A 13,082-nucleotide genomic window follows, 5' to 3' on the forward strand; every position below is an offset into this window, starting at 1 on the left:
ATGGCTACTGTTCCACTTCTGCCCTCCAAATTCCACCCCAGATGTCTCTTGCGGCCCATGCCAACCTGGAACTGTGCAAGGAAGGGAATTTGGGGAAGCGTAGTTCCAGTTTAACGAAATTGCTACAATGAGGGTCACCCTACTTTTGCCAGGGAAGCCCCATCATTCTTTCTCTGGCTGTCAAGCTGAGGGAAAAAAAAATATCTGCTGCCCAGGCAATTTCCTCTTTTTAACATTTACTTTATGTTTTGTTTTAGAGTAAAAGTGGAATTATTCCCTGCTGCCAGCCTCTGCTCTGAACCCCTGGGTGTGTCCTCTGCTTCTCTTCAGAACCACCGACACCCTCTGCCCTTGGGGCTCTTCTCTCCAGAAGTAGGTCGTTATCCTAATCAAGACAGTCACCAGTGGTTTGATGAGTTTGGGAAATGAAGCTAATTTTTTTAGGGTCTTAATTATATAATTGCTATGTTCCAAAAAAAAAAATATGTATATATATATATATATATATATTTTTAAGTCTCGGAAAGTGTCTTTTGAATATGCCATAATTATATGAAGTAACATAAACGACAGTGTAATATGATCTACCATACTGATTTCCAGGGTAGGTATAGGCACAGAGTTGCTTTTATTTAAATATTCTAACAATTAGAGGTAGCATAGCCTAGGTGAGTGGTTGTCACACTTTGGCCTGTGGCATAATCCTCTGGAGGGCTGGTTAAAACTCTGCTGGTTCCCATTGCCAGAATTTCTGGTTCAAAACGTCTGGGGTTGGCTTCCCTGGTGGTGCAGTGGTTAAGAATCCTCCTGCCAATGCAGGGGATGCGGGTTCAAGCCCTGGTCCAGGAAGATCCCACATGCCGCGGAGCAACTAAGCCCGTGGGCCACAACTACTGGGCCTGCGCCCTAGAGCCCACGAGCCACAACTACTGAGCCTGTGTGCCACAACTACTGAAGCCCATGTGCCTAGAGCCGTGCTCTGCAACAAGAGAAGCCACTGCAATGAGAAGCCCTCGCACTGCAACAAAGAGTAGCCCCCGCTCACTGCAGCTAGAGAAAGCCCGCGTGCAGCAACAAAGGCTCAACGCAGCCAAAAAAAAAAAAGGTAGGTCTGGGGTAGGGCCCAGGAACTTGCAATTCTATTGAGTTTCCAGGTAATGATGGTGCTGCTGGTCTAGGGGCCACACTTTGAGAACCACTGGTCTTGTGGTTAAGATCACAGGCTTCTAGGCCAAACATCATGGGCTGGACTCCCAATTCACCATCTGTTTGCTGTGTGACCTTGAGCAAATTACTCAATATCTCCATGCCTCAGTTTCTTTATCTGTGAAATGAGGATAATAATGACACTTACCTTTGGGGGTTATTGTGAGGTTTAAATAAATTAATCCACATAATGTATGGATACTTTATTTTTTTATTTTGTAATTTATTTATTTTTGGGTGTGTTGAGTCTTCATTGCTGCGTGCGAGCTTTCTCTAGTTGCGGCAAGTGGGGGCCACTCTTTGTTGCAGTGCGTGGACTTATTGCAGTGGCTTCTCTTGTGGAGCACGGGCTCTAGGCAAGCGGGCTTCAGCAGTTGTGACACGCGGGCTCAGTAGTTGTGGCTCGCTGGCTCTAGAGCGCAGGCTCAGTAGTTGCAGCACACAGGCTTACTTGCTCCGCGGCACGTGGGATCTTCCCGGACCAGGGCTCGAACCCGTGTCCCCAGCATTGGCAGATGGATTCTTAACCACTGTGCCACCAGGGAAGTCCGTATGGATACTTTATGCATCTATAAAATACTTTTATCCACATAAAATATGGATACAGCACACAGTAAATATCAAATGTTTGCCATTATTTTAATTCAGAATGTTTTGTGAGTCAGTGATTACATAGCAAATGCATATTATAAAATATTCCAGATCCACAGATCTTTTACACTCACAAAGGCTGAGTCTAGAAAAAATGGAAGTTTTTAATTTAATTTCTAAGTAATCGGTTGTGGACTTCCCTGGCAGTCCAGTGGTTAAGACTCCGTGCTGCCAATGCAGGGGGCTCGGGTTCGATCCCTGGTCAGTGGAACTAAGATCCCACATGCCACGGGGCCAAAAGATTAAAAAAAAAAAAAAAAGTAATCAGTTGTGAAATTGTCATGTCTCTTCCTATTTGTCCCTTAGTATTTCTCTAATGATCACGGAGCTTGGAAATACCCAGCAAATGCATTAGGAAAAAAGAGAAATATAGCAAATGCCAGCTCTTTTACAAAACATTATCATTTAAGGGAAAAGGTAGCATTATGGCAAAGTTTGAGTTCAATTTCCTAGTTGACCACAGGGTGGCAGCACTACACGGGATTTTGCAGAAGAGTAGTCTTGCTCAAAGTCGACTCCCGCATACCCTCTGCACGAGGCTGCCCTCTTGGACTCTGAACTCCACTTCCAGGATCTCAGTCCCTTTCTTATCCTTGTTTAGGCTTTAGACCATCCGTGGACCGAGCCCCATTCCTGTTGGGGACTCGAGGGTTAATTCACGGGTTAGAAAAACGGAGTTTCACTGCAAGACTAACCTGATTTGTAATTCGGAACAGCTCCCTGTGCGACTCTGAGCCTCAGTTCCCCCTGTGTAAACTAAGACAGTGGAATAGGGGCTCTCCGCGGTCATCAGCCCAGGGTTCCAAGTTCCGAATCAGGCTTGTAGGAGGTGTCCACAGCAGGCAAGTGGGTTCACAGTCCCCGGTGATTTCTGGCTGCAGGAATCCAGGACCCGCCACTGTGTGCCAGAGACCAGCACGACGCCCTCCGGAGCGTCCTGTTTAGGGCCCAAGAAATGTAAAACGTTGTGTGCTACATTAAAGCAAACCAGGATGTATCAGGAGATTCCGTGGAAAGTCATGTCAATTTTTAACGTAAAACGGATTACTTCAATGAGATTACATGCCTCAGAAGACTTTTTCAGGGACCGCCTGTCCACTCTCTTCTGCCTTTAGGGTTACCTCGGTGGAGCCTGTCGCTTTGAGCAAGTGTTTTTGTTTAACTGATGCCTAAAGGGTTTTGCTGAACTGAAACTTCTTTTGGAGAAGGATGCTCCGGCGCCCTCTGGTGACTTATCCCAAGTAATGCATCACTCGCCTTAGAACGCCTTGCTTTCAACTTCTTACACCAAATAATCCAGTTTTTGCCGTCTGAGTCCTATGTTAGCCTGCTTCTGGATTATTACTTTTACTGCTAACTCTATGAACCACACCCCCGCCAAGTATGGATATGAAATTCCGTGTTGGAAATATAGACTCCAGGCGAGCTTAGAGCGGAAGGACGAATAAACTAACCTGGCAGGAGCGCCAAGTCTTTGACGTTGGCTCATTTCATAGGAAAAGAACATGCCTTAGGAGAGACGGTTGTCAGTCCCAGCGGGGAGAGGGAGTGTCTGTGACGAGCCTCATATTTTCTGTGCTTACGGTCCAGGTAGCTGGCTCTCTGGAATCCCCCTGCCCTTTCCTCTACCTCCCATCTCCTTGGCTCATGTGGTATGACTTGGTGGCCACCCAATTCCTCGCAGGCTGGCCCCTCTTGGGACCCTGACTCTATCCTAGCGCTCCTGGCTAGCGAGGGGCCAGATCCTGATCCTTGTGCCTGGAAATGTTGCTAGAAATACCGTATTTCTCCAGGGACCAACTGCATCAGGATCCCCTGGGATGCTGCTTACATCCAGACTCCTTGGGTCCAGCCCCGGACTTGCTGCATTAGAATCTCTGAAAGTAGAGATGAGAATTATGCATTTTAAACAAGATCCCTGGGTGACTGTTAGGGAAGCCAAGATTTAGAAATTGATTCATAGACGTGTGACTTCACAGACATGATGATGATCACGATACCCTCTGTCCACATAACAAGTGTCTGCGTTTCTGCTACCACTTCCCCACCCCACCACCAATATGATTGTACACCTTCTTAGATATGAGCACCAGCCAGGGTGCACAAGCATGAACCTCCTGGCTTCCATCCCAGGAAGCACATCATAGAGTAAGTTTTCCACCTCTTTCCTGAACCCCCTTTTTCATCAATCAGGTTAGCGTTTCTGACCAAGACTCTTTGCTGAGCAACCTTAAATTATACCCCTAACATTAAAGTTAAAATGTCAAGGATTAAGAAGTCGATCCTCTATGTGGTACATATATACAATGGAATACTACTCAGCCATAAAAAAGAACAAAATAATGCCATTTGCAGCAACATGGATGGACCTAGAGATTATCATACTAAGTGAAGTAAGTCAGAAAGAGAAAGGCAAATAGCATATGAAGATTCTTTCTTATACATAAACCAAAATAGGCTTCCCTGAGACAGCTTTCTATGAGAATAAATGAGCCATGGTTAATAACCTGATAGCAACACATTTATGCCATTTATTTAGTCGATTCCCTATTGCTATTTAGTCTGTTTTCAGGTTTCTAAAATGTGTATTATGATAATCATCCTTATGTTTAAATCTTTACACACATGTTAAATAATTTCTTTTGGATAAATTCTTACTAATATAATCTTTTAAGCTTTTGACACTGTTCTGTATTACATGAACAACATTGGGTATTATAATTTTTAAGATCTTTGTAATTCTTATAAGATGGTAATTTTGTTAAAAATTTTACATTAAAATGGTTTAAAATAAGTTTAAAATGGTAATTTATTGTTTTCTTTTGCTTTATTTAGTGTTAGTATATTTTAACTTTGTTTATTTAGAACTTAATTTCATCTCAAGCTCCCTTTCTGTTGATGGTAGGAATTAAACAGAATTCAAATGTTAGTTCCTATGTGCATGTTTTCTTCTAGAGGTGATCTATGCATTTTCTACACAAATGTACCATATAATACACATTTTTCTGTGCCTTTCATTTTCATATTTATTCTGTTTTTAAAAAGGAAAATCCTAGGCTGGCTTTTTAAAAATATTTAATTGGCTGCACCGGGTCTTAGTTGTGCATGAGGGATCTTCGTTGCCATGTGCAAGATCTTCAAGGGCCTGGGGATCTAGTTCCCCGACCAGGGATCGAACCCGGGGCCCCTGCATTGGGACTGTAGAGTCTTAACCACTGGACCGCCAGGGAAGTCCCTAGGCTGACTTTGTAAAAAGTCCTCCTTCACAAATGTCACTGATTATCTTAGTCTTGTAATAAACACAGGAATCCACTTTAAGCAGCAATTTAGTTTCCTTTTTGCTTTTCATTTCACCCTTCTTTCCTTTATTTCCACTTGTCTTTTCTCCGGATGGAAGAGTAAGCAGTCAGATCCTGAGTGTCCCGGTACCCCCGGTGGACAAGTTTGCTCACCCCTGCATCTTGTGAGCTGGAAACAGTGGGCATGAAGGCCCTGGGCCAGGCTGCAGAATCTCTCCACTAAGACCTGATGGTGGAGGCAACAGGTAAGAAATGACTGAATTCTTCTTCTTGTAAGAAGTCCCAGCCTCTCCTCCTCAACCCCCCAGGTTCATTCCTTTCTTTTATCTCTCTATCTCAGTTTAACAATGCTTTACATATAACTGGCACTATATAAACACTTGTTGAGTGAATGAATGGATAAATGTAAATATCAGTGGGTGAATGCTAACCCTGGAAATATCTGGTTAGGCTTGTTAAAGCAACACCAAAGATCTTCATCTGTGTGAATGACTTACCATGAATGGCCAGTGATAGGGTAGCACAAATACCATTGGGATATCATAAAATCATATATTGTTAGAGCTGGAAGGGGCCCTTGAGCTTTTCATGTCCCAAGGTGCCCAACTGATGAATACCATCAGAATTTAGCTGGCAGATGTATTTACTTAGCTTGTCTAGTCTTGCTGCTGATGTTGGTTTTCACCGTTGAATTAGTTACCAACATATAAATACTGGAAGACTTCATAAAAAGTGTTTTAAACTGGAAAGTCTGGCACTGCTAGGTCCGCAGCTACACACAACACCCCGGGCTGAGTCGCTGCTGCCCTATTTTAGCTGGGATGTGTTCTATTCATCGATGGAGCCCCCAGCTGTACACAGTGCACCTGACACACACACAGGACTTGTCCCGCCCTGGCAGAGGCTGCACTTGTGATGCCTAACCTAGCCCAATGCCAATGTAGATAAGGAAACTGAAGCCCACTGAATTTACCTCCCTAAACAGTTTGCTTGATTTTAGCCTCATCCCTGCACTATCTTCCATCTACTGCCAGAGTAAGCTCCGGAAAATACAAATTTGACTAGGTCCCACCCCTGCTTACAATCCTTCGGTGGCTCTACTAGATCTAAAGATCCCAATCTTCTTATCATGGATTATGAGACCTTTCAGTGGAAAGCCTGCTTTGACAACTTTAACTCAGACAACTCTGACTCACCGGCCACACCAGGTATCTTCATGTTCCTCTACTCTGCCATGTCCTCTTGTGCCTCAGGGTCTCCATATCCGTTGTTCCCTTTTCCTAGAAGGCTCCTCCCTATCTGTTTATGTGTCTGACAATTTATTCATATTCAGTACTTAGCATAGGCACCTGTGATTCTCCCCGGTGAATCCTTCCACCCTCACTTCATCGTCTCTGCCACGCGACACAGTTCACAGTCCTCTTTATAGCTCCTGGAACAGTTTATTATGACTTCCTCACTACACTGTGTGCTCCTTGAGGAAAGGAACCACAAATCATTCATTTTTATCTTCGTTATTTATCCCAGTGCTCAATAAATGTTGAATGAATGAATGACAGCCTTGCTCCAGGTGACTTTGTTAGTGACATACCTGTGAGACGCTATTGTCTTCCCCTGATTTCCCGTAGGGTTATGACCAGGAGTCCTTTGCAAACGGAAGAGAGTGTAGGGACAAGCTTCACTCTTCCCATATTACCAGACTGTCTCAGGAACCTTAGTCTTCAGTGTTTGTTGATTTTATTCCTCCTCTTTCTTCTATACATATTGTATACCTCATCTTAGCTTCAGCTTCTCACTTAAAAAATTGACTCCCAAACATCCATTTGACTCCAGATAATTAACACAAGCTAATCATGGAAATTCTATACTCCTTGCCAGTGGGTTCATAAATGGTTTGTGGCCAAAACCTGGCCAGTGAGACGTGAGGAGAATCCTGCTGGATGGAAGAGAGCTCTGAGACATTGTCTGCCATCCTAAAGAAAAGCGATGAGAACAGATGTCTCCTCCCTTTATCATCTGGACATTGTCATTTCAGAATTTGATGTATAGAAGTGCTAAAAATATCTTGCCATGAGCCTGAAAATGAAGCCTATATCAAGGATGACAGAAAGATGGGAAAAACCTGGAATGAAGGTATCATTGAACAAATGGATTAACCAACCCTGATTCTTATTACCGAATGAGGGTATATTGTTTACTTGTTTTTAAAAAATTTTATTTATTTATTTTTGGCTGCGTTGGGTCTTCATTACTATGCGCGGGCTTTCTCTAGTTGCAGCGAGTGGGGGCTACTCTTCCTTGCGGTGCGTGGGCTTCTCATTGCGGTGGCTCCTCTTGTTGCGGAGCATGGGCTCTAGGTGCGCGGGCTTCAGTAGTTGTGGCACGCAGGCTCAGTAGTTGTGGCTCAAGGGCTCTAGAGTGCAGGCTCAGTAGTTGTGGCTCACGGGATTAGTTACTCCGTGGCACGTGGGATCTTCCCGGGCCAGGGCTCGAACCAGAGTTCCCTGCACTGGCAGGTGGATTCTTGACCACTGCGCCACCAGGGAAGTCCCTGATGGTATACTGTTAATTGCTACGTTAGATAATAAACTTCCTTCCTGTTAAGCCAGTTTAAGTCTTGTTTCTATACTTTAATTTGGAACCAAAACATGTTACCTGATGTAGTTCTTCAGTTCCCACTATCATTCCTAAAATAACTACATATAATCCTCAACTTTCTAATCCCTTTTTTAGCCTGTGAATAGCTTAACTAGATAAGCTTTGGATGATCTAAAATTGAGCACCGAGGAGGAACCAAGATGGTGGAGTAGAAGGACGTACTCTCACTCCCTCTTGCGAGAACACCAGAATCACAACTAGCTGCTGGACAATCATCGACAGGAAGACACTGGAACTCACAAAAAAGATACCCCACATCCAAAGACAAAGGAGAAGCCACAGTGAGATGGTAGGAGGGGCGCAATCACAGCAAAATCAAATCCCATAACTGGCGGGTGGGTGACTCACAAACTGGAGAACACTTATACCACAGAAGTCCACCCACTGGAGTGAAGGTTCTGAGCCCCACGTCAGGCTTCCCGACCTGGGGGTCTGGCAATGAGAGGAGGAATTCCTAGAGAATCAGACTTTGAAGCCTAGTGGGATTTGATTGCAGGACTTAGACAGGACTGGGGGAAACAGAGACTCCACTCTTGGAGGGCACACACAAAGTAGTATGCGCATCGGGACCCAGGGGAAGGAGCAGTGACCCCCGGGGAGACTGAACCAGACCTACCTGCTAGTGTTGGAGGGTCTCCTGCAGAGGCGGGTGGTGGCTGTGGCTCACCGTGGGGACAAGGACACTGGCAGCAGAACTTCTGCGAAGTACTCCTTGGTGTGAGTGAGCCCTCCCAGACTCCACCATTAGCCCCAGCAAAGAGCCCAGGTAGGCTCCAGTGTTGGGTTGCCTCAGGCCAAACAACCAGCAGGGAGGGAACCCAGCCCCACCCATCAGCAGTCAAGTGGATTAAAGTTTTACTGAGCTCTGCCCACCAGAGCAACAGTCAGCTCTACCCACCACCAGTCCCTCTCATAAAGCCTCTTAGATAGCCTCAGCCACCAGAGGGCAGACAGCAGAAGCAAGAAGAACTACAATCCTGCAGCCTGTGGAACAGAAACCACATTCACAGAAAGATAGACAAGATAAAAAGGCAGAGGGCTATGTACCAGATGAAGGAACAAGATAAAACCCCAGAAAAACAACTAAATGAAGTGGAGATAGACAACCCTCCAGAAAAAGAATTCAGAATAATGATAGTGAAGGTGATCCAGGACCTCGGAATAAGAATGGAGGCAAAGATCGAGAAGATGCAAGAAATGTTTAACAAAGACCTAGAAGAATTAAAGAAAAAACAAAGAGAGATGACCAATACAATAACTGAAATGAAAACTACACTAGAAGGAATCAATAGCAGAATAACTGAGGCAGAAGAACGGATAAGTGACCTGGAAGACAGAATGGTGGAATTCACTGCTGTGGAAGAGAATAAAGAAAAAAGAATGAAAGGAAATGAAGACAGCCTAAGAGACCTCTGGGACAACATTAAACGCAACAACATTCACATTATAGGGGACCCAGGAGGAGAAGAGAGAGAGAAAGGACCCAAGAAAATATTTGAAGCGATTATAGTCGAAAACTTCCCTAACATGGGAAAGGAAATAGCCACCCAAGTCCAGGAAGCGCAGAGAGTCCCATACAGGATAAACCCAAGGAGAAACACGCTGAGACACATAGTAATCAAAGTGGCAAAATTTAAAGACAAAGAAAAGTTATTGAAAGCAGCAAGGGAAAAACGACAAATAACATACAAGGGAACTCCCATAAGGTTAACAGCTGATTTCTCAGCAGAAACTCTACAAGCCAGAAGGGAGTGGCATGATATACTTAAAGTGATGAAAGGGAAAACCTACAACCAAGATTACTCTACAAGGATCTCATTCAGATTCGATGGAGAAATCAAAAGCTTTACAGACAAGCAAAAGCTAAGAGAATTCAGCACCACCAAACCAGCTCTACAACAAATGCTAAAGGAACTTCTCTAAGTGGGAAACACAAGAGAAGAAAAGGACCTAAAAAACAAACCCAAAACAATTAAGAAAATGGTCATAGGGACATACATATCGATAATTACTTTAAACGTGAATGGATTAAATGCTCCAACCAAAGACACAGACTTGCTGAATAGATACAAACACAAGACCCATATATATGCTGTCTACAAGAGACCCACTTCAGACCTAGGGACACATACAGACTGAAAGTGAGGGGATGGAAAAAGATATTCCAGGCAAATGGAAATCAAAAGAAAGCTGGAGTAGCTATACTCATATCAGATAAAATAGACTTTAAAATAAAGAATGTTACAAGAGACAAGGAAGGACACTAAGTAATGATCAAGGGATCAATCCAAGAAGAAGATATAACAATTATAAATATATATGCACCCAACATAGGAGCACCTCAATACATAAGGCAACTGCTAACAGCTATAAAAGAGGAAATCGACAGTAACACAGTAATAGTGGGGGACTTTAACACCTCACTTACACCAATGGACAGATCATCCAAAAAGAAAATTAATAAGGAAACACAAGCTTTAAATGACACAATAGACCAGATAGATTTAATTGATATTTATAGGACATTCCATCCAAAAACAGCAGATTACACTTTCTTCTCAAGTGCGCATGGAACATTCTCCAGGATAGATCACATCTTGGGTCACAAATCAAGCCTCAGTAAATTTAAGAAAATTGAAATCATATCAAGCATCTTTTCTGACCACAATGCTATGAGATTAGAAATGAATTACAGGGAAAAAAACGTAAAAAACACAAACACATGGAGGCTAAACAATACGTTACTAAATAATCAAGAGGTCACTGAAGAAATCAAAGAGGAAGTCAAAAAATACCTAGAGACAAATGACAATGAAAACACAATGATCCAAAACCTATGGGATACAGCAAAAGCAGTTCTAAGAGGGAAGTTTATAGCTATACAAGCCTACCTCAAGAAACAAGAAAAATCTCAAATAATCTAAATTTACACCTAAAGGAACTACAGAAAGAAGAACAAACAAAACCAAAGTCAGCAGAAGGAAAGAAATCATAAAGATCAGAGCAGAAATAAATGAAATAGAAACAAAGAAAACAATAGCAAAGATCAATAAAACTAAAAGCTGGTTCTTTGAGACGGTAAACAAAATTGATAAACCATTAGGCAGACTCATCAAGAAAAAGAGGGAGAGGACTCAAATCAATAAAATTACAAATGAAAAAGGAGAAGTTACAACAGACACCGCAGAAATACAAAGCATCCTAAGACACTACTACAAGCAACTCTATGCCAATAAAATGGACAACCTGGAAGAAACGGATAAATTCATAGAAAGGTATAACCTTCCAAGACTGAACCAGGAAGAAATAGAAAATATGAACAGACCAATCACAAGTAATGAAATTGAAACTGTGATTTAAAATCTTCCAACAAACCAAAGTCCAGGACCAGATGGCTTCACAGGTGAATTCTATCAAACATTTAGAGAAGAGCTAACACCCATCCTTCTCAAACTCTTCCCAAAAATTGCAGAGGAAGGAACACTCCCAAACTCATTCTATGAGGCCACCATCACCCTGATACCAAAACCAGACAAAGATACTACAAAAAAAGAAAATTACAGACCAATATCACTGATGAATATAGATGCAAAAATCCTCAACAAAATACTAGCAAACAGAATCCAACAACACATTAAAAGGATCATATACCATGATCAAGTGGGATTTATCCCAGGGATGCAAGGATTCTTCAATATATGCAAATCAATCAATGTGATACACCATATTAACAAATTGAAGAATAAAAACCATATGATCATCTCAATACATGCAGAAAAAGCTTCGGACAAAATTCAACACCCATTTATGATGAAAACTCTCCAGCAAGTGGGCATAGAGGGAACCTACCTCAACATAATAAAGGCCATATATGACAAACCCACAGCAAACATCATTCTCAATGGTGAAAAACTGAAAGCATTTCCTCTAAGATCAGGAACGAGACAAGGATGTCCACTCTCACCACTATTATTCAACATAGTTTTGGAAGTCCTAGCCACGGCAATCAGAGAAGAAAAAGAAATAAAAGGAATACAAATGGGAAAAGAAGAAGTAAAACTGTCACTGTTTGCAGGTGACATGGTACTATACATAGAGAATCCTAAAAATGCCACCAGAAAACTACTAGAGCTAATCAATGAATTTGGTAAAGTTGCAGGATACAAAATTAATGCACAGAAATCTCTTGCATTCTTATACACTAATGATGAAATATCTGAAAGAGAAATTATGGAAACACTCCCATTTACCATTGCAACAAAAAGAATAAAATACCTAGGAATAAACCTACCTAGGGAGACAAAAGACCTGTATGCAGAAAACTATAAGACACTGATGAAAGAAATTAAAGATGATACCAACAGATGGAGAGATATACCATGTTCTTGGATTGGAAGAATCAATATTGTGAAAATGACTATACTACCCAAAGCAATCTACAGATTCAATGCAATCCCTATCAAATTACCAATGGCATTTTTTACGGAACTAGAACAAATCATCTTAAAATTTGTATGGAGACACAAGAGACCCCAAATAGCCAAAGCAGTCTTGAGGGAAAAAAACGGAGCTGGAGGAATCAGACTCCCTGACTTTAGACTATATTACAAAGCTACAGTAATCAAGACAATATGTTACTGCCACAAAAACAGAAACATAGATCAATGGAACAAGACAGAAAGCCCAGAGATAAACCCACACACCTATGGTCAACTAATCTATGACAAAGGAGGCAAAGATATACAATGGAGAAAAGACAGTCACTTCAATAAGTGGTGCTGGGAATACTGGACAGCTACATGTAAAAGAATGAAATTAGAACACTCCCTAACACCATACACAAAAATAAACTCAAAATGGATTCGAGACCTAAATGTAAGACCGGACACTATAAAACTCTTAGAGGAAAACATAGGAAGAACACTCTTTGACATAAATCACAGCAAGATATTTTTTGATCCACCTCCTAGAGTAATGGAAATAAAAACAAAATTAAACAAATGGGACCTAATGAAACTTCAAAGCTTTTGCACAGCAAAGAAACCATAAACAAGACGAAAAGACAACCCTCAGAATGGGAGAAAATATTTGCAAATGAATCAACGGACAAAGGATTAATCTCCAAAATATATAAACAGCTCATTCAGCTCAATATTAAAGAAACAAACAACCCAATACAAAAATGGGCAGAAGATCTAAATAGACATTTCTCCAAAGAAGACATACAGATGGCCAAGAAGCACATGAAAAGCTGCTCAACATCACTAA

General features: G+C 42.0%; 1 long non-coding RNA gene across 3 annotated transcripts in view; it reads right to left on the minus strand.

The window, feature by feature from the left end:
- LOC132372121 (uncharacterized) overlaps positions 1–13,082 on the minus strand; it is a 64,969-nt gene that overhangs the window by 20,699 nt on the left and 31,188 nt on the right. For 2 of the 3 annotated variants that reach the window (XR_009505105.1, XR_009505103.1), the window contains 2 exons: positions 3,638–3,734; positions 1,894–2,794 (listed from right to left, as the gene is read on the minus strand). This is a non-coding gene — a long non-coding RNA (uncharacterized LOC132372121). Of the gene's footprint in view, positions 1–1,893; positions 2,795–3,637; positions 3,735–13,082 lie in introns of those variants that run through there. The other variant, XR_009505104.1, reaches the window with a different exon arrangement.

The sequence above is a fragment of the Balaenoptera ricei genome, chromosome 9, assembly GCF_028023285.1.
Source record: "Balaenoptera ricei isolate mBalRic1 chromosome 9, mBalRic1.hap2, whole genome shotgun sequence".
Lineage (NCBI taxonomy): Eukaryota > Metazoa > Chordata > Mammalia > Artiodactyla > Balaenopteridae > Balaenoptera > Balaenoptera ricei.